The sequence below is a fragment of the Clarias gariepinus genome, chromosome 3 (genome assembly GCF_024256425.1).
Source record: "Clarias gariepinus isolate MV-2021 ecotype Netherlands chromosome 3, CGAR_prim_01v2, whole genome shotgun sequence".
NCBI lineage: Eukaryota > Metazoa > Chordata > Actinopteri > Siluriformes > Clariidae > Clarias > Clarias gariepinus.
This window is the reverse complement of record NC_071102.1, coordinates 47,341,538-47,362,500: the sequence shown is the minus strand read 5'-3', so window position 1 is coordinate 47,362,500 and position 20,963 is coordinate 47,341,538. Positions and strand designations below refer to the sequence as shown.

The following is a 20,963-nucleotide window of genomic DNA, read 5'->3' as shown; positions in this document are numbered from 1 at the left end:
TGCAGTTCGGCGCGCGTCATGCCGCTAAATCCCACAAGCAACATTGAGACAGGGGTAACTGCAGCTCGGAGTAATGGGCGTGTCGAAAGGTTGGGGCGTGCCGAAAGCTCTTCATGATTGGTTGCACAAGTTGCCTGTTTAAAGGCTATGTTACGACCTCTATCGGAATCATAACAGGCTAATATTAAACGCTATTGTTCTTTCTAATGCGTTTTAGTAATGCAGCCAACATAATCCTTCATATTAAAATTCCATTCTTTTCCTGTAAAATATCGATATTACAAATATTCCTTTCTAAACATTCTACTGCGTTGCCACGGGTTACTGACGTCATCCTCGCGCGTTTGAGCCATGGTCGTGGCTAAAAGGGATATATAGCTCCGACCGGGGTGTTATGCGCTAAAATGCCCCCCTGCCATAAATTGCCCCCCCTACATAATCGCTATCAAATATTGTATTAGAATATAAATTCATAGGTTAATGGTTTACAAATTACAAATTACATGAGACAATAAAACAAAATAAGCAATATGAAAATAAATATGTTGTATATGAAAAAATATATATATTTTTTTATATACTGTACAACATGTATACTTTTGGATTGTTTATTTTATAATAAAAATAGTTTACTCTAATTTTTCATCATGAACAATATTTATTTTTATTGTATATAAATGCTTATTTGTATATTCATGAAAAAGCCCTTAAAAATAAATGTGCCACAAAATAAACATTATACAAGAATTTGTATTCATGGTCTTGACGGCTGTCACGTAACTAGGGTTTATTATAATATTAATATCATATTTGATAATAATAAACCTATGAATTTATGTTCTACTATAATATTTGATAGCGATTATGTATGGGGGGGCAATCCATGGCAGGGGGGCATTTTAGCACATAACACCGGAAACTAACAATGAAATGAATTGTTATACCTATTGGATCATTTTTCTGTAATACAAAATGTTTTATTGTTGTACAGTGAGAGAAAAAAAACGTTAGATTGTGGTGCGCATGCCCAATAGAGCTCAAGCTGTAACCCCTTATCAAACCCATAATCAAAATCAAATTACAATTATTTAAAGAATATAGTACCACAAGCTGTTCATAAAATTTTTAATGAAATTTTAATATTTTTGGAATACTATTAACTTTGTATTGGTTAAACAAGACCAAAAAAAGTTACAGAATTAGTCATTCAGAATGTTTTGAACTGACAGTTGTTTTCTGTAGTTTTACTAGAAGTGCAACTACGTTAAAAAGTATAAACATTCTTGTTTATACTGTTTTATATTGCTCTTTAAAATGTCACTTAACTAAAATAAGCACACTTGCACTATTCTTATTGCACTGTTCCATTTTTCACCATATCAGCCTTCTGTGTTGTAAACTGTCCCTTTTTGCAGAACAGTAACTCAATTATCTTACCTCTGTTGTTCACAAAGTTCTCCAGTGTTATTTAAGTTTTTTTTTTAGGTTTTTAAAAAGTTTTCAGTGTTATTTGTAACAAGGGTTGAGAGAAATGTTATTTCAATTCTCTATATCTATGCACTGTACATGTAGCAGAATTGACAATAATGTTGACTTTGACATTGCCTGATAAGGACAAATATTAGATTAGATTAGATTCAACGTTATTGTCATTGTACAAGTACAAGGCCATGAAATGCAGTTTAGGTCTAACCAGAAGTGCAATTAGCAGAAAGTGCAGGATAAAGGTATAAAGTCTAAGTACACTTAAGAGGGATATGTGCAGAGAGAAGCTATGGGTAACTATTACAGAAGGATATTATACAGATTGCTGGTAACTATACTTATAAATTTACAGTGGATGAGCCGTATATACAGGTTGTTATTAACTGTAGTCAGAAATTTGCAAATGGATATGAAGATAATGTGCAGGATATTATGTAAGCATAGTATACATATTGCAAGTAACTATAGTTATAAATTTACAGCGGGTGGTCAATATATACAAGTTGTTATTAACTGTACACAGGAATTTACAAATAGATATGAGCATAATGAAAAATGTGTAATGTACAACCCCCACAATAAAGAGGAGGGGGAGTACAGTTTAGTAACCTTTGAAGTGGCAATTCAGTAAACAGTAAACAGACACAATTTTAGCCAATAAAACATTTTATTTAGAGGCAGAGCTGCTCCGTTTAAGAGTGTACTCCACCCAACCTTTCAATCTGCTCATTCATTCATTTAATTATGCTGCAGTAGCAGTCCATGAAACAGAATCCTTCAAACTCTCGGTCAGAATAAAAAGACGAAGCATAAAACATTAACGAGGCCTAAAACCATCTGTAGCGCAAAACGGACATCGATACAAACTGTCAACCCTCACTTCGAGTGAAAACCTGTCTGTGTTTTGTCTCACAATAATATGTGTCTGTCGACAACAATTAAAGGAACAATTAAATTACGAAAATAAAGAAAATTATTATTTATATTGACTAACCACACCAAGCCTTACCGCCGCCATTTTCTTCCACGCTAAACTAAAGGTACTTACATATAAATAAGATTACTGCTGATTGGCCAACGCAGAAGCTCCATTCACCAATGAGAAACCTTTCGTCACGCCCTACCTTTCGACACGCCCCCTACCTTTTGACACGCCCCCTACCTTTCGGCACGTTGATTGGCCAACGCAAAAGCTCTATTCACCCACCAGTTTCTTTTGACATGCCCTCTACCCTTCCGCACGCCCCGACCTTTCGGCACGCCTTATTGCTCCAGCCTGCAGTTATCCCTACTTGGCAACATTCGGGAATTTAAATAAATGTGTTGTGCTTCACTGAATATCTGCCAGATGGCGCATGGAAGAATTTTATCTAAAAGCCAGACCAAGTACAATGAAAAATTGTGTATAATTAGTTAGGCTAAAACAATATTGTTTCCAATGCTGAAGCAAACATCTTTTTCTTTGTCTTTGGGCTGTTCCCTTTCAGGGGTCGCCACAGCGAATCATCTGCCTCTATTTAACCCTATCCTCTGCATCCTCTTCTCTCACAATAACTAACTTCAATGCTGAAGCAAACATGAATTTTATTTTGTTTTACAAAAGATCTTGATGAATGTGTGTATATGTGCTTCATATTATTTTCATAATGATGAAATGAGATACCCAAAATTGTGCTTTAAAATTCATAATAAGTTTCTTATATATTTTTTGTAATGTCTTAACAGAGGTAAAACAATGAAAGACATGGCAATTCCTCGGTTTAAATGGTTGTAGCCAATAACAAGGCTACATGGCGCCATCCCGATAATCTTATCTGATTCGCGATCAGGCATACAATAAGACCAGATGCCTCGAAATAACCCCAAAACCTAGGGTGTAAATTGGCGATCCAGTAAACAAAGCAGACAGTTTTACAGCTTCACCCCGAGCTGGGGGGAGAACCACCAAGTCACACCTGGACACTCTCTTGTGGAAAGACTTTAAAGCAGTTGCAGCGTTTTTTCAGTTACAACAAGCACAGCGATGAGTCCACGTTGTTTCACTGTTTATGACATAGTGACACCAAACAGCTGAACAACTTCACTTTTTTGTTTACCTCTGAGAAAAAAGCTGTATTTTGTTTGTTTATATTTAGAATTTTTATAACAGTACAAGAAGGTAACAGTTTGGTCTGTGTAGTTAGTGCCCTTGTAGAGAATAAATAAATGAGTAACACCTTCCAACCACCTCTCATAGTCTATTGTTAGTTTTAATGATTTGGCAGAAACTAATTATCACTACATAAGTACCCCAACACCATTGATTATGAGTTTCAGCTGAAACTAATTCTATACATGCAACAGAAAATGTAGATGCAGATTCCAAATGTATAAAGATGCATGCTATATATATATATGTGTGTGTGTGTGTGTGTGTGTGTGTGATCGAGGCCAGCTCTATTCAGGGGCAAGAGGGGGCAGCACAGTAACAAGAAGTACAAGAAGGTTACAGTTTGGTCTGTATCCATTGAATTTATCAACATTGTTTCGTTCAGATTCCGCTTCAGTGTGTTTCTTAATCTTTCCCCACATTTTTGTGTCAAACACATATTGTATATATATATATAATACTTTTCAAATAAAATCGCTATTACTTGACCCTGAAGTTTAGCACACAAAAAACTAAAAAGTCCTTTCTGGTAAATCAACTGCATATTTAGTTTTTTATTTACAGTAATTATTTAAAAATGAATATACATTGTACAGTACAAGGTAAACACGAGAAAGATTACAAAATGAAAAATTAAACAGTGTCTACTTTATAAACAGCTTAGTATACTGTGTGTTGAGATGCTGAAATCCCTTGCATGTTGCCCCTCCATTTTGTGCTTCCATTTCAAGTGGATATACATAGATGCATGACATGCTACATGACAGTATCCTAATCAGACTGCTCAAATCACAACTGTTTAAAACCTCTATAATAGCTGTGTAGAACTTTCATAATCTGATCAACATGACTTTAAAAGAAAATTAAACTGGACACAAGATGAGAGCATTTAGCTTGTGGAGGAGGGAGTAAAATGTGGAAAATTAAGGAAAACTAAAAAAAAAAAGGTAGTATAAAAGTTTAAAACATTCAAAATTACTAACCCTACTAGGCTTGGCTAACACTTAAATTTAAAGCTAATAAAACAGCATTTTAGATTGTACTTATAATCATTAATCTATTAACTTGTAGCTCAATCACAATTTTAATTACTAATCTTAATCATAAGTTTAATGAGCAATTATGCTCAAAATTTTAATGATTAATCATAAAAAAATCATAAAGATAACGGTTAATCACATTTATGATTTCATTAATTAAATATAATCATAAGCTTAATGCAACCACAGAGAGGCACAACCCAGTATACTTTTGTCCCAGTCCTAAGTCTGGATAAATGGTTGTGGCAGAAAGGGCATCCGACGCTAGGAGCTTGGGAGCAAAGTTGTTTTACCATGGTGTGAATAGGAAAAAAAAAAGAAATTGGAGTAATTCTGAAAAGTGAGTTTGTAAGGAATGTTTTGGAGGTGAAAAGAGTATCATAGGTTGATGAGGCTAAAGCTGGAAATTGATGGTGTGATGTGCAATGTTGTTTGTGGTTAAACCTCACAGGTAGGATGTGAGTTAAAAGAGAAGGAGAAATTATGGAGTGAGTTAGATGATGTGATGCAGAGCATCCCCAGAGGTGAGAGAGTGGTGACTGGTGCAGATTTTAATGGACATGTTGGGGAAAGGAACAGGGGTGATGAGAATGTGATGGGCAGGTTTGGTGTTCAGGACAGGAACACAGAAGGACAGAGGGTGGTGGACTTTGCAAAGAGGATGGAAATGGCAGTAGTGATTTTTTTTCTTCCAGAAGCGGCAGAAAAATAGGGTGACATAAGAGCGGAGGCAGAAGCACTGTAGGTGGACTACGGACAACAATGTACTGACTGGTGCCAGGAGGGTGATGGGAAGATAGAAGGAGTACTTTGAAGAGTTGATGAATGTTTAAAATAAAACAGAACAAAGGGTAGAAAATGTGACTTTTGTGGATCAGAAAGTAGCAAAAATCATTAAGCGTGAGGTGAGGAGAGCATTAAAGAGGACAAAGAGTGGTCCCGAGGACATACAGTACCTGTGGAGGTATATAATAGCAGAAAATGGTTTACACAAATTGGTTTTATTTAAGGCTAAAGCTGGGGGAGAGGAGTAGTGTGCATGCGTTTGTGTAAATGTGTGTGTGTGAGAAAGTCAGCGGGCAGCAGTGGGTGTGTGCATGCGTGCGTGTATGTGTGTGTAAGAGGGAAAAAGAGAGTCAGGGCGCGCACGGAATGGATGGGGAAATGCCCTGTGACGTTATGAGGGCAAAGTGAAGAGGTCGGGGAATCTTTCGTGAACCCCGGAAGTCGGAACCGTTAAAATTTCCCTCGGGACCAGTGAGGGGCGCTAGTTGGGCAATCCAACTGCTGTGATTGTTTTCCTGATGTCGGCCCGCCTTGCGAACAAAGAGGTAAGAGTGGAGCGCTCCGGTTCACATCCTTGCAGAATAGGAGACCAGCGCGCAGCGTGAGAGCCTCTTTGCAATGGCGAAAGTGTTTGGGCACAGAGCAGCAGGCACAACACTGGCTGTGGAGCAGTTGAGAAAACTCTGTGTCATTAGCCAGGTAAAAAGTGATAGCCGAAGAGCTAGCCAAGAGAACAAAAAAAAATCAGAAGGGGGCGAGTACAGAATCATATTCCTAGCACAGGCAGAGTCATACAAAAAGATCAGTCCGAGAACAGGTGAGGTTAACAAGGGAGAAGACAAAAGGGAAATTTAAAGCACAGGCAGAATCAGTAATGCATTGAAATTCAAAGAACAATATTAAGGAAAGTTGTGAGGCCACGAGCAAGACACTGCAGCACTGACTGACTTCCTCGGCATGCTTATTAGGCTAAGGGGTAATTCCTAATCAGGAACAGGTGTGCTGATTTAAAACCAGGTGCGCATGGGTAAGTACGTGGTAGAGTAAGGACTGTAAGGTGCTCGGTGAATCTAGCTGCCTCGGGACAGAAGAGGTGGGAGTAGAGTTTCTGACTAGTCTGTTTAACAAGATTTTGGTGAGTGAGAGGATCCCAGAGGAATGGAGGAGAAATTTATTGGTGCCGATCTTTAAGAAGAAGGAGGGGTGTGCAGAACTGTGTCAACTACAGAGAAATAAAGATGATGAGCCATACAATGAAGCTTTGGGAAAAAGTAGTGGAATTTAGGTTTAGGGCAGAGGTGAGCATCTGTAAACAGCAATCATGTCTAGAAAGTGTACAACAGATGCAATATTAACTTTAAGAATGCTGACGAAGAAGTACTCTGTCAGCATTCTTAAAGTAAATATTGCATCTGTTGTGAACTTTCTAGGCATTAAACCCTATTGCTTGTGGGAAGGGTTAGAGGTAGCAGACTCCCAATTCTGCTGGTGGGAGTTTGATTGTGTCTTTGGAGATTTAGAGAAAAAGCATATGACAGTAAGAGAGTTGTTAGACCATGGTAAGATGTGCTGTAGGTGTGACAGAAGAGTTCAAGGTGGAGATGGGTCTGCATCAAGTATGGCTCTAAGCCCCTTCTTGTCTGCTCTGGTGATAGACAGTTTGACAGATGAGGTTAGATAGGAGCCTCCATAGACTATAAAGAAAGTAGATGACATTGTGCTTTGTGGTGAGACCAAGGAACAGATGAAGAAAAATCCAGAGAGCAGGAGATACGCTCTGGAAAGCAGAGGAATGAAGGTTAACTGTAGCAAAACAGAATACATGTGTGTGAATGAGAGGAACCCAAGTGGAACGGCAAGGCTCCAGGGAGCAGAGGTAAAAAAGCTGTAGGACTTTAAGTACTTAGGGTCAATGGTCCAGAGCAACGGAAAGCATGGAAAGAAGGTGACGAGTCATGTACAGCCAGGCTGGAACGGGTGGAGAAACGTGTCAGGTATGTTGTGTAATAAAAAAGTAACAGCGAGAATGTAAGGATAGGTGTAAAAGACAGTGGTAAGACCAGCAATGCTCTACAGCTTAGTGATAGTGGCACTGAAGAAAGGCAGGAGGCAGAGTTGGAGGTAGCAGAGCTGAAGATGTTGAGGTTCGCCTTGGGAGTGACAAGGATGAAGAAGATCAAGAATGAGTTCATCAGAGGGACAACCCATGTTAGATGTTTTGGAGATAAAGTCAGAGGGACCCTATCCTCTGCATCTTCTTCTTTCACACCAACTAACTTTATGTCCTCTCTCACTGCATCATAAATCTCCTCTTTGGTCTTCCTCTAGAGCACAGAGCTCTACACAGAGCAACAAGTGCTCCAGCGCCAAACAAGTTAGTAAGATTCTCGCGTCAGCTGCCCTGCCTGTTTCAAGCTTTATTCTACACTTCTTCTTCTTCTTTGTCTCCTCTAGACCAAAGAGGAGATTTATGATGCAGTGAGAGAGGACATGAAGTTAGTTGGTGTGAGAGAAGAGGATGCAGAGGATAGGGTTAGATGGAGGCAGATGATTCGCTGTGGCGACCCCTGAAAGGGAACAGCCGAAAGACAAAGAAGAAGAAGAAGTGTAGAATAAAGCTTGAAACAGGCAGGGCAGCTGACGCGAGAATCTTACTAACTTGTTTGGCGCTAGAGCGCTTGTTGCTCTGTGTAGGAAAGCTGTGTGAGCAGAAAGAGAGCTGACCAACTAACTTTATGTCCTCTCTCACTGCATCATAAATATCCTCTTTGGTCTTTCTCTAGACCAAAGAGGAGATTTATGATGCAGTGAGAGAGGACATAAAGTTAGTTGGTGTGAAAGAAGAAGATGCAGAGGATAGGGTTAGATGGAGGCAGATGATTCGCTGTGGCGACCCCTGAAAGGGAACAGCCGAAAGACAAAGAAAAAGAAGAAGTGTAGAATAAAGCTTGAAACAGGCAGGGCAGCTGACGCGAGAATCTTACTAACTTGTTTGGCGCTGGAGCATTTGTTGCTCTGTGTAGGGAAGCTGTGTGAGCAGAAAGAGAGCTGCGCTGGAATGTGGAAGTCCGCGCAAAAGCTCTGTGTACAGCATGAGTTGTGCAGGAATGTGGGAGCATGGAGAGCTGGCGAGAGTAAGGAGAAATTGCGCAGGTTGGAGGCTGGTGTTGCAGGGCTTATTCGTGATCGAAGGCAAGCAGGGTTCAGAGCCAGAAAGACAAGAATAAGTCTGTGATCCGAGTTCGTAGTTGTCAAATAAATCCAATAGTCAATAATATAAAGTCTGTGAGCATTGGAATCCAAAACATGAAAAAGAGCGAGGTCAGAGAAAACAAAGCGTGGTCGGTAACAAGACTATAGGAAAACGCTGGAAAATTCGGCTATGGTAGACACTCAATAATCTGGCGATGTCCTGGGGTCACTGTGTGGCTTAAATAGATAAGAGAGATGATTAGTGATGGTGTACAGGTGTGTGGAGAGCTAAAAGATATAAGGAGTGGTTGGGAACAGGTGGAATAGGAATAATCATGTACTCATGGCAGAACTGTGGCTTGGCATGTCATGACAGTACACAGTGTCTCCATTCCTTGAGAGCCAGTTTGACTGCCAAGAGTTTCTGGTCCCCAATGCCATAGTTTCGTTCATGGGGTGTGAGTTGGCGAGAGAAGAATGAGCAAGGGTGAAGCTTGTTGTCCTTAGGCGACCTCTGCGAAAGGATGGCCCCCACACCAGTCTCAGAAGCGTCTACTTCTACGACAAACTGGATGGAGGGGTTGGGGAAGGTGAGGATGGGTGCCGTGGTAAATCAATGCTTGAGCTTCTCGAAGGTGTTGTTTGCCAGGGGGTTCCAATGAAACGGGGTCTTGGTCTACATGAGTGCTGTGAGTGGGGTAGCCACCCTGCAGTAGTTCTTAATGAAGCGGCGATAGAAGTTGGCAAATCCCAGGAAGCGTTGGAGGTCACGTCTGGATGATTGTAGTGGCCAGTCAGTGACTGGCTTTACCTTCATGCTGGATAGTGAGATATGGTAACCTATGGTAACCTTAAAAAAAAATGGTCAGATAGTCCCTGATGAGCAAGCCGAGGGCGACAGTGGCCAGAAAAAACTCCCTGAGATGGTAATAGAAAGAAACCTTAAGAGGATAACCAGGAATTGATCTGCATTCATACTGTGTCTTAGGTGGCAAGCCATTCAGCATAACAGTTAATGTTAATTGATGTTAATATGGAGTCCAGGTAGTTATTGGAGGCTCAGGTATACTTGTAGAAAATTCCAGTCCTGAACTATCAAGCGACGGCAGCCAAGTCAAGTCCTCAGGGAAACAGCTGTTAACATCAGTCAAGGCCAGAACCATTTTCATGGTAAAGTGAAACCGTCCCCAGACACCAGACGCATCCCAAAGATACACATGGGGCATCCATGTGAAAGATCTCCAACCAGAACCGGGGCACCAGGATGAGTCAGACAGGTCCAGAGGGCAGAGGGAGTCTGGATCACTGGAGCTCAGGAACATCGATGTATAGCTCGACAGAAAGAGGGAAAGAGAGGGGAGAGAGAACAGGAGTGGGGAGAGCAGAAGAGGAGAAATAACAGTTAGGTATGGTCACAGTCACATAATGTAAAAGGTAAATGTACATTTAGTGTAAAGTGCAAGCAGGGACAGCAGGACTAGCTATAACAGCATAACCAAAAGGGAGAGCCAGAAGGAAACACAGACATGAGGGCTGAAATGTAAAGCAACCAATCACTTGACCGTCAACAAACCTGAGTGATCAATGAGAGTGGGGAGGACAGCATCTAAACATACCAGTTCACTGTAATATTCCACGTCCATGAGTCCCCCAGATCTGCTCCTTTACCTAAAGACAAATTTATTTACAAAAATGCTTGGCTAAATAAATAGGTTTTTAGCCTAGACTTAAACACTGAGACAAACACTATTTGGGAACAATTTTATACCTTTGGGGTTTTTTGTAAGAAAAACTACAGCCCCCTGCTGTAGTTCTCTTTCAAAAGCTACACTTGATGCGTGATCAAGCTACACTTGATACATCTCTTTGTTCTACCGGTTGTGAAGCATGTGTGTATCAAACACGCCAAATTTTGGCGTAGAAAACCTCGGTCAGGTGACATCATCTGATGAGGTGCACCTGCAGGTTATAAATAGGAGTGAATCGGTAACATCCTTTTTTGTCTTCAAAGACTGCATTGTGTTTGCGTGTGTGTGCAAGCCAGTTTAAAAGTTTTAACCCACTGATACCGATCCGTACTTCCGCGTGATAGATCTCTTTCGGAGCTACCTTTATTTCAAACGCGGCGCATTCATGGGATTAAACAGTGCAAAAGTTTTCCATCCACTTCTCAAGCGCGCCTCAGCGTTTCTTGTGAATGGGAAGGAGAGACAGACCCTTGTGGGATTTTCCCCCAAGCGCTCAAAATTTAGACGAAGGTTTCTGTCGAGTGGCCGGGGGGAGGAGCCTCAGCGACGCGCTCTCTCTTTTTCTCTCCCTTTTTTTGGCGACCTTTATGACGAATTAACTCTTTCATGGAATAAGCTCTATTCATCCCGTGTTTTTCATTCCATCAACTTCGATTTATTTGAATATCATTGATATCGGAATTATATGATGATTTTCCAGATCATCAGAAGAGACGCTTGCGGGCTATCTCTCTCCTGGGACATCATCCTCCCTGAAAAAGCACACACTCCCCACCAGGCCGCATAGACTGACATGTTCCCTGGTGAGAAACATTCAGGCAGCTGCTCAGACTGGTGCTCTACTGCACGCCATGCCGGTTTTGGAGGCTTACGAGGCTTACCTGCTGAAAGACTTGAGCACTGGTGGGGCTCTTCGTGATAGGGTATGGAGGAATTACGCCAAGCCACAAACCTGTCTCTTTGTGCAACAAAGCAGACGCCCCTTGATATCGGCCGTTTTTATGGCTGCGATGGTGTTCTGCAAAGAGTTACCTGTGGCTAAATTTCGCAGGCATCATGGATGAGGACGTGCGTTCTTCCTTGATGCCCCCATCTCGCCTTCCGGCCTGTTTGGCGATGCCTTTAATGCCGTCGCCACTAGGTTTGGGAGGCAAAATTATAAGAACACCCTTTAGGAAATTCCTTCCCCGCCGTGCTTAAGAGTCGGGACTGTCAGCAACCCAGTCCGAACCTGGTCTGACTCTTGTGAGGTGTTAAGCACAGAAGAGTGTTATGAGCCCGGCACCCCCTCGAAGAAGTCGGACCTACGTACTGTCTTTTAAACGAAGAAGTCGCCCTGAGGCTCATTCTCCCAGGACCGTGGGGGTGCGTAAATTTCTTTCAAGAATGAAGTGTTTGGCACCCTCTCCTTGTTCTCCTTGGCACCCCCAGAAGGTCGTTGTTCATGCTCTGGGATGCCCTGGAACCTTCATGCACTAGAAGAACTTATGCCCTCAAGGTGAGGGTATTTAAAAGTGGTGCATGGCTAAACACGAGACCCACGTAGCCGCTATTTCGGCTTGTCATGTTCTGACTGATGGGGTCTGGTTGACACCCCTTCCAAACCACTAGAGTCAGCGCCTGTCTGCCTCCTGACCCTTAAGATGTTTTTTCTTATAGTTACTTCTTCCAGGAGAATTGGAGACCTGCCTAGACTTTGCCCCTGGGCTAGTCAGAGCTATTCTGCATCCTTACCTGAATCATTTTCATTCTTGACCATGCACCCAGTCTTCCTCAAAGCCTTCTGTCCTCCGCCTTTTACAGCTCCGGAGCAGGGAAGGTTTCACTTTCTGTGTTTAGTACGCACTTAAACATTGTAATTAAACAAATTCATAATCACAGTAGTAACATTACAGTACAAATTTATAATTAAAATTAAATTAAATATTTTTAGGATCTTTTTAGAATTTAAGCAACGTAAACGTTAACACACTGAGCCTTTAGATTTTATGTGTAATTAGAAAAGCTACACATGTAGGGTCTTGCATCATCTTATATTTTGTGTTATTAAAATTTGTAGTAGATTTATTAACTGAAATAAATAAAACTGAACGAGAATAAAATTAAAACATTGTCAGATTAATGTGCAAAAACTACACTCACCTAAAGAATTACACCATACTAGCGGTGTTTGACCCCCTTTCACCTTCAGAACTGCCCTAATTCTACATGGCATTGATTCAACAAGGTGCTGAAAGCATTCTTTAGAAACGTTGGCCCGTATTGATAGGATAGCATCTTGCAGTTGATGGAGATTTGTGGGATGCACATCCAGGGCATAAAGCTCGCATTCCACCACATCCCAAAGATGCTCTATTGGGTTGAGATCTGGTGACTGTGAGGGTCATTTTAGTACAGTGAACTCATTGTCATGTTCAAGAAACCAATTTGAAATGATTCGAGCTTTGTGACATGGTGCATTATCCTGCTGTAAGTAGCCATTAGAGAATGGGTACATGGTGGTCATAAAAGGATGGACATGGTCAGAAACATTGCTTAGGTAGCCCGTGGCATTTAAACGATGCCCAATTGGCCATAAGGGGCCTAAAGTGTGGCAAGAAAACATCCCCCACACCATTACACCACTACCACCAGCCTGCACAGTGGTAACAAGGCATGATGGATCCATGTTCTCATTCTGTTTATGCCAAATTCTGACTCATTGAGACTCATCAGACCAGGCGATATTTTTCCAGTCGTCAACTGTCCAATTTTGGTGAGCTTGTGCAAATTGTAGCCTCTTTTTCCTATTTGTAGTGGAGATGAGTGGTACCCGGTGGGGTCTTCTGCTGTTGTAGCCCATCCGTCTCAAGGTTGTGCGTGTTGTGGCTTCACAAATGCTTTGCTGCATACCTCGGTTGTAACGAGTGGTTATTTCCGTCAAAGTTGCTCTTCTATCAGCTTGAAACAGTCGGTCCATTCTCCTCTGACCTCTAGCATCAACAAGGCATTTTCGCCCACAGGACTGCCGCATAATGGATGTTCTTCCGTTTTCACACCATTCTTTGTGGTTGTGTGTGAAAATCCCAGTAACTGAGCAGATTGTGAAATACTCAGACCGGCCCGTCTGGCACCAACAACCATGCCACGCTTAAAATTGCTTAAATCACCTTTCTTTCCCATTCTGACATTCAGTTTGAAGGTTAGCAGATTGTCTTGACCAGGGCCACACCCCTAAATGCATTGAAGCAACTGCCATGTGATTGGTTGATTATATAATTGCATTAATGAGAAATTGGACAGGTGTTCCTAATAATCCTTTAGGTAAGTGTATATAGTAAAACTATATAAGCTACATAGCCTTTATAAGACTCTACTTTTATTCAGGTGCACTCACAATGACAAAAAAACTTTATGATTTTGTTAAATAAAAAAAGTAAACAGGCTTCTGTTATGGAGTTAATTATGTGCCAAAATTTTACAAACAAACACAATCTGCTTTGCAAAGAAAAAATCAACTTTCTCACAAATGAGCCTAACGTATTTTCTCACAAATGCGCCAACCTATTTTCTCACAAATGCAATGGAGCAACTTCCTCTTCCAAAACAGGAGATGGCGCTATCGGTCAATTTACTCTATTCTCCCGGGATCTCAAACAACGTGTTTATATGGTTTACCCTTATGTCCCAGAGGAATATGAGCGAGGAACAGGTGAGTTACTGTCTTACCATATTTATAATTAACCATTTGATGTTTTCACAATGCTGACGCTACCACGATGTCAGTAAAATTCACAATATCTGCTTTAAAGTTGTTAACGCTACTGGTCAGTTAATGGCTTGGCATGGCTAAACATTTAAGCTAGGCCTTTTTAACATTTATCCGTTCTCCGTACCTATGCTGGAACGCGGTATATAAAAATATACTTTTATGTAATTTTGTCCATATACGATTTTTTGTTGCTGCACAGAACATTCGGCAGGTAACACTTTACAATAACAGTACATGAATGATCATGCATTAATATGTGAAGTAGTAATTTCTTAACAATGAACTAATGATTAGTTAAGACGTATTAATCAAGACCTAATGAACAACTAATGTAACTTTGACATGAGTCGTATGAATGAATGCATGAATGCAGTACTGCAACACCACCTTAATTACATAGTTAGTTCCTGCATGTAAGTTAATAAGTATTGTTGTATTGTTATACCCCTAACATATGTTTTAAAAAAAATCTTTAATATGTTTTCACTTTCTTTTTATCAACAGCAAGAGTATGCACTTATTGCAAGTGCAGCAAGGAACTTGCTATCTCTCATAACAGGCACACTTGGCCAAGAACAACAGGTGCAGGTTCAGGGGCAGGGGCAGAGCCAATCCCAGAGTTTTGACTCTCACTCAGTCTGGCAGACAGAATCAGCAGAGTTTGGGACAGCCCAGTGTCCAGCAGGAGATGACTAGGTTAAAGGATTATTTCTCAAATGATCCATCTCATTTTTCAATGCGGATGTAAGATGTTTTCTGATACTGTGTTAGACTTCTGGTTCATAAGCTGCTGTGGGAAAATAATAAGAAAATCAGTAATTAAATTTTTTTTTGTAAAACAGTAAAAAAAAGCTGTGCTAGTGTGACGGTCTTGCCTGGGTGGCCTGGACAATAAGGAAGTAGTGTGAAATAAAGATTCGGTTGCCTAAGAAAGGAATCAGCTCTACATAAAACACAAGATAACACACAGATTAACAACAAGTCAAAAATAAAAAGTCAAAATAACTCAATATAATATAACACATTCGATGCCAAACGAGTTTTAACAATTACCCAACAAGTTAACAAACAGATTCATACAAATTCACATTTCATACAAACCTAAATAATTCTTTTGACTATGTAAAGCTGCTTTGCGGCAATGAAAATTGCTAAAAGCGCTATACAAATAAAATTGAATTGAATTGAATTGAATTGAATTGAATAGATGGATCAAAAAAAAAATGTTATTTATGTGTTTTAAATGACTTTTTGACTGATATTTTTCCTAGAGTTTTAAATGTGCAACTCACCCACAGCGTGTCTTATGAGCTCTGCTGTGGACGGTCCTTATTTCACACATGAAATACCATCCCAACCCAACAGATGGCGCTGTCCCCATTTATGCATTAATTTAACCTTCTTTTTACACTCTGTTACATGCACCCCCCTTAAATTATGCTAAACTGGGGAAGCGCGTATAGAGTAGGAAACTACACAACATTAAGAGCAAAAAAGTAAAACAGAACATGAAGAAAACAGTGTGAATGTCCTTGACACAGTGCGAATGTCATTTACAAAATTCCTCCATAGGAAGTATGCAAGCATGGACTGGTACCAAAATCCAGACTAAACATAGACTAAATAGATGCCGTTAACACCTCTCTTTACATACACGATTCAAGGATAGATAAGTCAGACTACTTAAAAGAAAAATCTCAGCTCAAAATGACAAAATTGAACTCATAAATTACCCATGAAAAAGGTTTTTCACCACATCAAAAAAAGAAATCACAGATGGTGATGAATCAGACACAAACTGATTATTCATCTCACAGATCAATCTTTGTGGAGGTTTAATGGCCCTACCAGCCCTAGTTCTAACTGTGTCTTTTTGAATGCGTTCTGGCTGAGTGAAAATTACAGGGTTAACTGTATCCGGAACAGGGTTATCGTCTACTTGTGAGGGTGGAAAAACTGGCATAGTCAAAGGGTGCTGCAAGGAACTCTGGCCTAACCCTTTATCTGGAACTAGTCCCTCATCCAACATATGTGAAACGTCACTTCTCACATCACAGTCCTGCTCAGTGGGTATAGAGCTGTTACAGCAATCAGAGTCAGCCTTTGAATTAGAATTCTGAACATCCAATGAACACTGAACTTCAGACAAAGCCACTGAGTCACTGTCATCTTCAGGGCAGTTAGACTGATCAGACTGCATAACCCAGCAAGCTGTTCTTGTGTCACTACCAGGATGATCAGCCAAGTCTGAGGTCAAATCAGATAAACCAGAATGAGATGGTAAAGCAGTTCCATCATCTCCATACAAAAAATTGACAGGAAGCAAAAGATTCCTGTGCACAGTCTTTACTCTGCCTGTTTCTGTGTCTCTTATCCGGTAAACGTTAATTGGTGACCTTGCTGACATGACTTCATAAAGATTGGACTCCCACTTATCTGCAATTTTCCGTTTGCCACGCTCGCCACGATTTGCCAGAAGGACTCTGTCACCAACAGTCGAAGGCAATCCCTTCACTTTTCGATTGTAAATCCTTGCATGCCGAGCTTGCTCAGCAGAACTGTGCTTCCGTGCAATTTTGGCAGCCTCTTCAAGGTCACATTTAAGCTTGGATACAAAGTCTGAATACTTTACAACAGTCTCATCCCTGAAAACATGTTGGAACATTACATAAATGAGAAGACGTGGAACTCGCCCGAACATCAGATAGAAAGGTGCAAAGCCTATGGTCTCATGAACAGTGCAGTTATAACAGAATGTCAGCATCTGCAAAGACTGTAGCCACTTGGCTTTGGACTGGGAAGGTAAGGATCTTATCATGTTCCCTAAAGTTCTGTTGAAGCGTTCAGTGATTCCGTTTCCCATAGGGTGGTAAGGAGTGGTATGTGATTTCTTAATACCTGCCATGTCCAGCAACTCCTTCATCAATTTGCTCTCAAAGCTTGGGCCTTGATCTGAATGCACACGCCTAGGGAATCCGTAAACACAGAAGAGACTGTTCCACAAATGATGAGCGACCTGCTTTGCTGACTGGTTCTTACAAGGGAAAGCATAGGCCAATTTGGTGAAATGGTCTGTTGCTACTAGAACATCCACGCTTCTGTTATCACCCTGCTCTGCTGTCCAAAAATCGATGCAGATAAGTTCCATTGGCTCAGAGGTGCGTATATTCCCAAGAGGAGCACAATCAGGTTCAGGAGTCTTCCCTACAATACATCGCATACAATTCTTGACGTAAGCCGCTATGTCACGTTCCATGCCCGTCCAAAAAAACCTCTGTCTGGCCAACGAAAGTGTCCTGGAGCGACCTTGATGACCAGCAGCGTCATGCAGGCCATGCAGCTTTTTATTCAGGCAATTGTCTCTTTTGACCCTGAAAAGCATGCCATCTCGGATGGTAAGTTTATTCCAATGCTTAAGAAGCCTTATAACAGGGCGGGGCTCACTAGCACGTTCCCGCTTGTCAGGATGACGGTGTCTTTGAACATAAAACAATGCTCTGCTCACAGTGCTATCCTGTCCTTGTGCAGTTGACAGAGTGCTCATATTGTGTGCAGGAGTCTGGTCCACACTCATGAAATGTGGAATGGATTCCACACCCATCATCCGTCCCACACCACCAGGAGTCTGTTCCATAAACCAAGATTAGAGTATAAGCCAGGCTTATTTCGGTTAGCCAGGCTTATTTTTGGTAGATTCGGTTTCATAAATCAAACTTAAAAAAGTTCAAACTCAGTTACCCCGGCAACTTATGCTGGCAAATTAACCTGGTCCGGGGCAGGCTAACTGTCAGGCTAAGTCTGAGTTCAGGCTTAACGAACATACCATTTATACTCACCTGGCTGGTAATTCGATGTCATTTTATTTTACTTAAATTTTTTTAAAATAAATAAATAAATAAGGAAATGTACTTTACTAATAAATGTAAGAAATTATAAGGTATAAATACACTAAGAAATGTTCAAAACCTCTGTGTTTAATTGGTGAGTTTGGTAATTAATTAATTAAAAGTATATAAATAGGGAGCTGAACTCGTTTCGAAACTTAACCATGGCGTGTCCTTTCATAGATGAGGTGGTGGATGAGGGAGCTATAGTCTTGCGGAGGGCATTTCAAAGAGAGAGAACTTTCAGAGACAGGTCAGACCCATTGGCTTTTAATGACAGCTACCTGTATGAGCGATATAGGTTCTCAGAGATGGGATTGCATATATTTGTAGATTACTAAGCCCACACATTGCAAATAAAACACGCCGCAACAGAGCGCTCACAGTCCCACAGACGGTGTGCATTGCACTTCGCTTTTTTGCCAGTGGAACATTTTTGTACACAGTTGGAGATGCAGAGAATATCAGCAAAGCATCAGTTTGCCGCTCTGTACGAACTGTGTACCTTTCTTTAAAAAGACTACTCAATGTGTTCATCACATTCCCTGGCCACAAAGCTATTCGTACCATTAAACATGCCTTCTATGGAATAGCTGGTAAGTTCAAATAACTCTATAAAACATGGAAATATTTCTTGACTGTTGATTTTACATGGGACATATTTAAAACAAACAAATAATTTTCCTAGGTTTCCCAAATGTTATCGGTGCATTGGACTGCACCCATGTGCGTATTAAGTGTCTGTCTGGTCCACATGAAGCGGACTTTGTGAATAGGAAATCAGTACACAGCATCAATGTACAGGTACGGTCCCACTGAGATGATATTGAAGGCTATGCTCTAGCACTGAGTGTTCTGTACTAAGCTGGGCACCAGTGTTTAGTTCATTGCAATTAAAATTTAGTGACCTACAGGTTTAATTTATTTTAGATGATTAGTGATGCAGATTGCATCATCACAAATGTAGAGGCCAAATGGCCAGGCTCTGTGCATGACTCCAGAATCTTTAGAGCCTCATCTCTCTACCAACAACTAGCAAGAGGTATGCTAATAATCACTTAAATCACAAAAAGTCTTAAAAAAAAAAACTACATTATATATCTATATACATTCATTCTGTCTATGCAGGAGAATTCTCAGGAGTTTTGCTGGGAGACAAGGGATACCCATGCCTGCCTTACCTCTTGACTCCCTATCAGGAGCCCCAGACAGAGGCACAGCACCGCTACAACATTGCCCATGCACGCACAAGAGGTCGTATAGAGATGGCATTTGGGCTGATAAAGTCAAGGTTCCAGTGCCTGAAGCACCTCAGAGTGACTCCACCTAGGGCATGTGACATTGTAGTTGCTTGTGTAGTGCTCCATAACATTGCTTGTCTGAGGAGAGAGAGGCAACCAAGGATTGTTGAAGAGGAAGACTGGGGCAATGAAGCAGTATTGGAAGAAAACGAAACAGGCAGACTTATACGAGACACATATGCAAATAATTATTAAAAAAATTTTCCACTGGCCCCTCAACTTTCTCCTTAGTTGAACAAACACACAGAAGTCAAAGTATTTAATGTGATTTGTCTTTATTCAGAGTGAATCTGCCTGTTAGGGGTGAAAACACAAATAAATGTTGTGGAAAGTGATCAAAAAGGTAATGTTTTTTTTTTTTTTCCTTTTTTAAAAATGGTAGTTCTACTTGCATTTTTCTGTAGCTGTTGAATTTCCAGCTCCAACTTCCTCATCTTCAGTTTTTTTATACTGGATGTCGATATCAGTCGCTTCCATTTGTTTAAGGAGGTAGCGTTTATACACTCCTTTTATGTTTTCTGGGTTCTGTAGCAACATAGATTTAAAGTTATTTCATTGAATACTCTTGGCACATTGTTTTCATTTCTTAATACTCACTTTTTCACATGTGGTCCCAGACTGAGAGGGCTCTAGAACAGTGTCAGCATCCTGAAAACACATTATGATCATTTTATCACACAAGTACACTTTTTAATATTCAATACAGTATCGCATGGAACCTGTGACTACCTCAGGCCTCCTTGAACATACAGACACAGTCTCCTCATCTTCCTCAACTGATGGGCCTTCTCCCTGTGACCACTGATTAAACTCAGTTAAACTCATTAGCTTACATGACTGATTTAAAAGGTCTCATACTCACAGGCAACATGATGTCTGGTGGATCCATAAAGAATACAGAATCTTTTGTCACTATGAAACCAAACATGATAGAAAAAATATTTTTTTTACCAAAATGCACCATTACAGTAGCACAAGTACCTCTACGTGACATTACTGCTATGATGTACTTAGGCTTACAATGCCTAAGGAAGGAGGAAATCAGTTAGTCAGGAAGGAATAATGATAATAAAACACACACACACCTTTTATATACTCACTCCTTATACTAGGTGATATCATTTTAGATGATGTCCCCCCCTCTATTCCCTCAAGGACGGGCCTCCCTTTATTAATTTCCAAAGCCAGCTCCTCTGCAGGAGTGAAGCTGGCTGGTGGTGGCCCTCCCCCAGTGCCAGCAACCTCAGTCTTCTTTTTGGTTGCTGCAATAAAAAAAAAAAAAAGAAGAAACCTGAATAGTTGTAACTTCAAGCTGGCATTGATTACATATGTACATACCATTAGATTTACTTACCATTCTGAACTATATTTTTATATTTTATTTTCACCTGCTGCCAGGTTCTTTTTCCTTCACTTAAGTTGCTGCTGCGTGAAAGCAATTAACGTTACTGTTATTCACACACAAACTCTGCAATGTATTGTGACACACATTCAATGTTGATAAAGTATTTTAAATAGTTTACACCGCTACTTACGCATTGAGACGATCAGCAATTTCCTGCCAACCTTTCTCTCTTGCTTTATTTATTTGCGCTGTATTGCCTTTTTTGGTGATGAGAACTTTAAA

General features: G+C 40.6%; 1 pseudogene; it reads left to right on the top strand.

The window, feature by feature from the left end:
- The first annotated feature begins 18,199 nt into the window (after nt 1-18,199).
- Nucleotides 18,200-19,531, top strand: LOC128518731 (putative nuclease HARBI1; annotated as a pseudogene).
- The last annotated feature ends 1,432 nt before the right edge of the window (nt 19,532-20,963 follow it).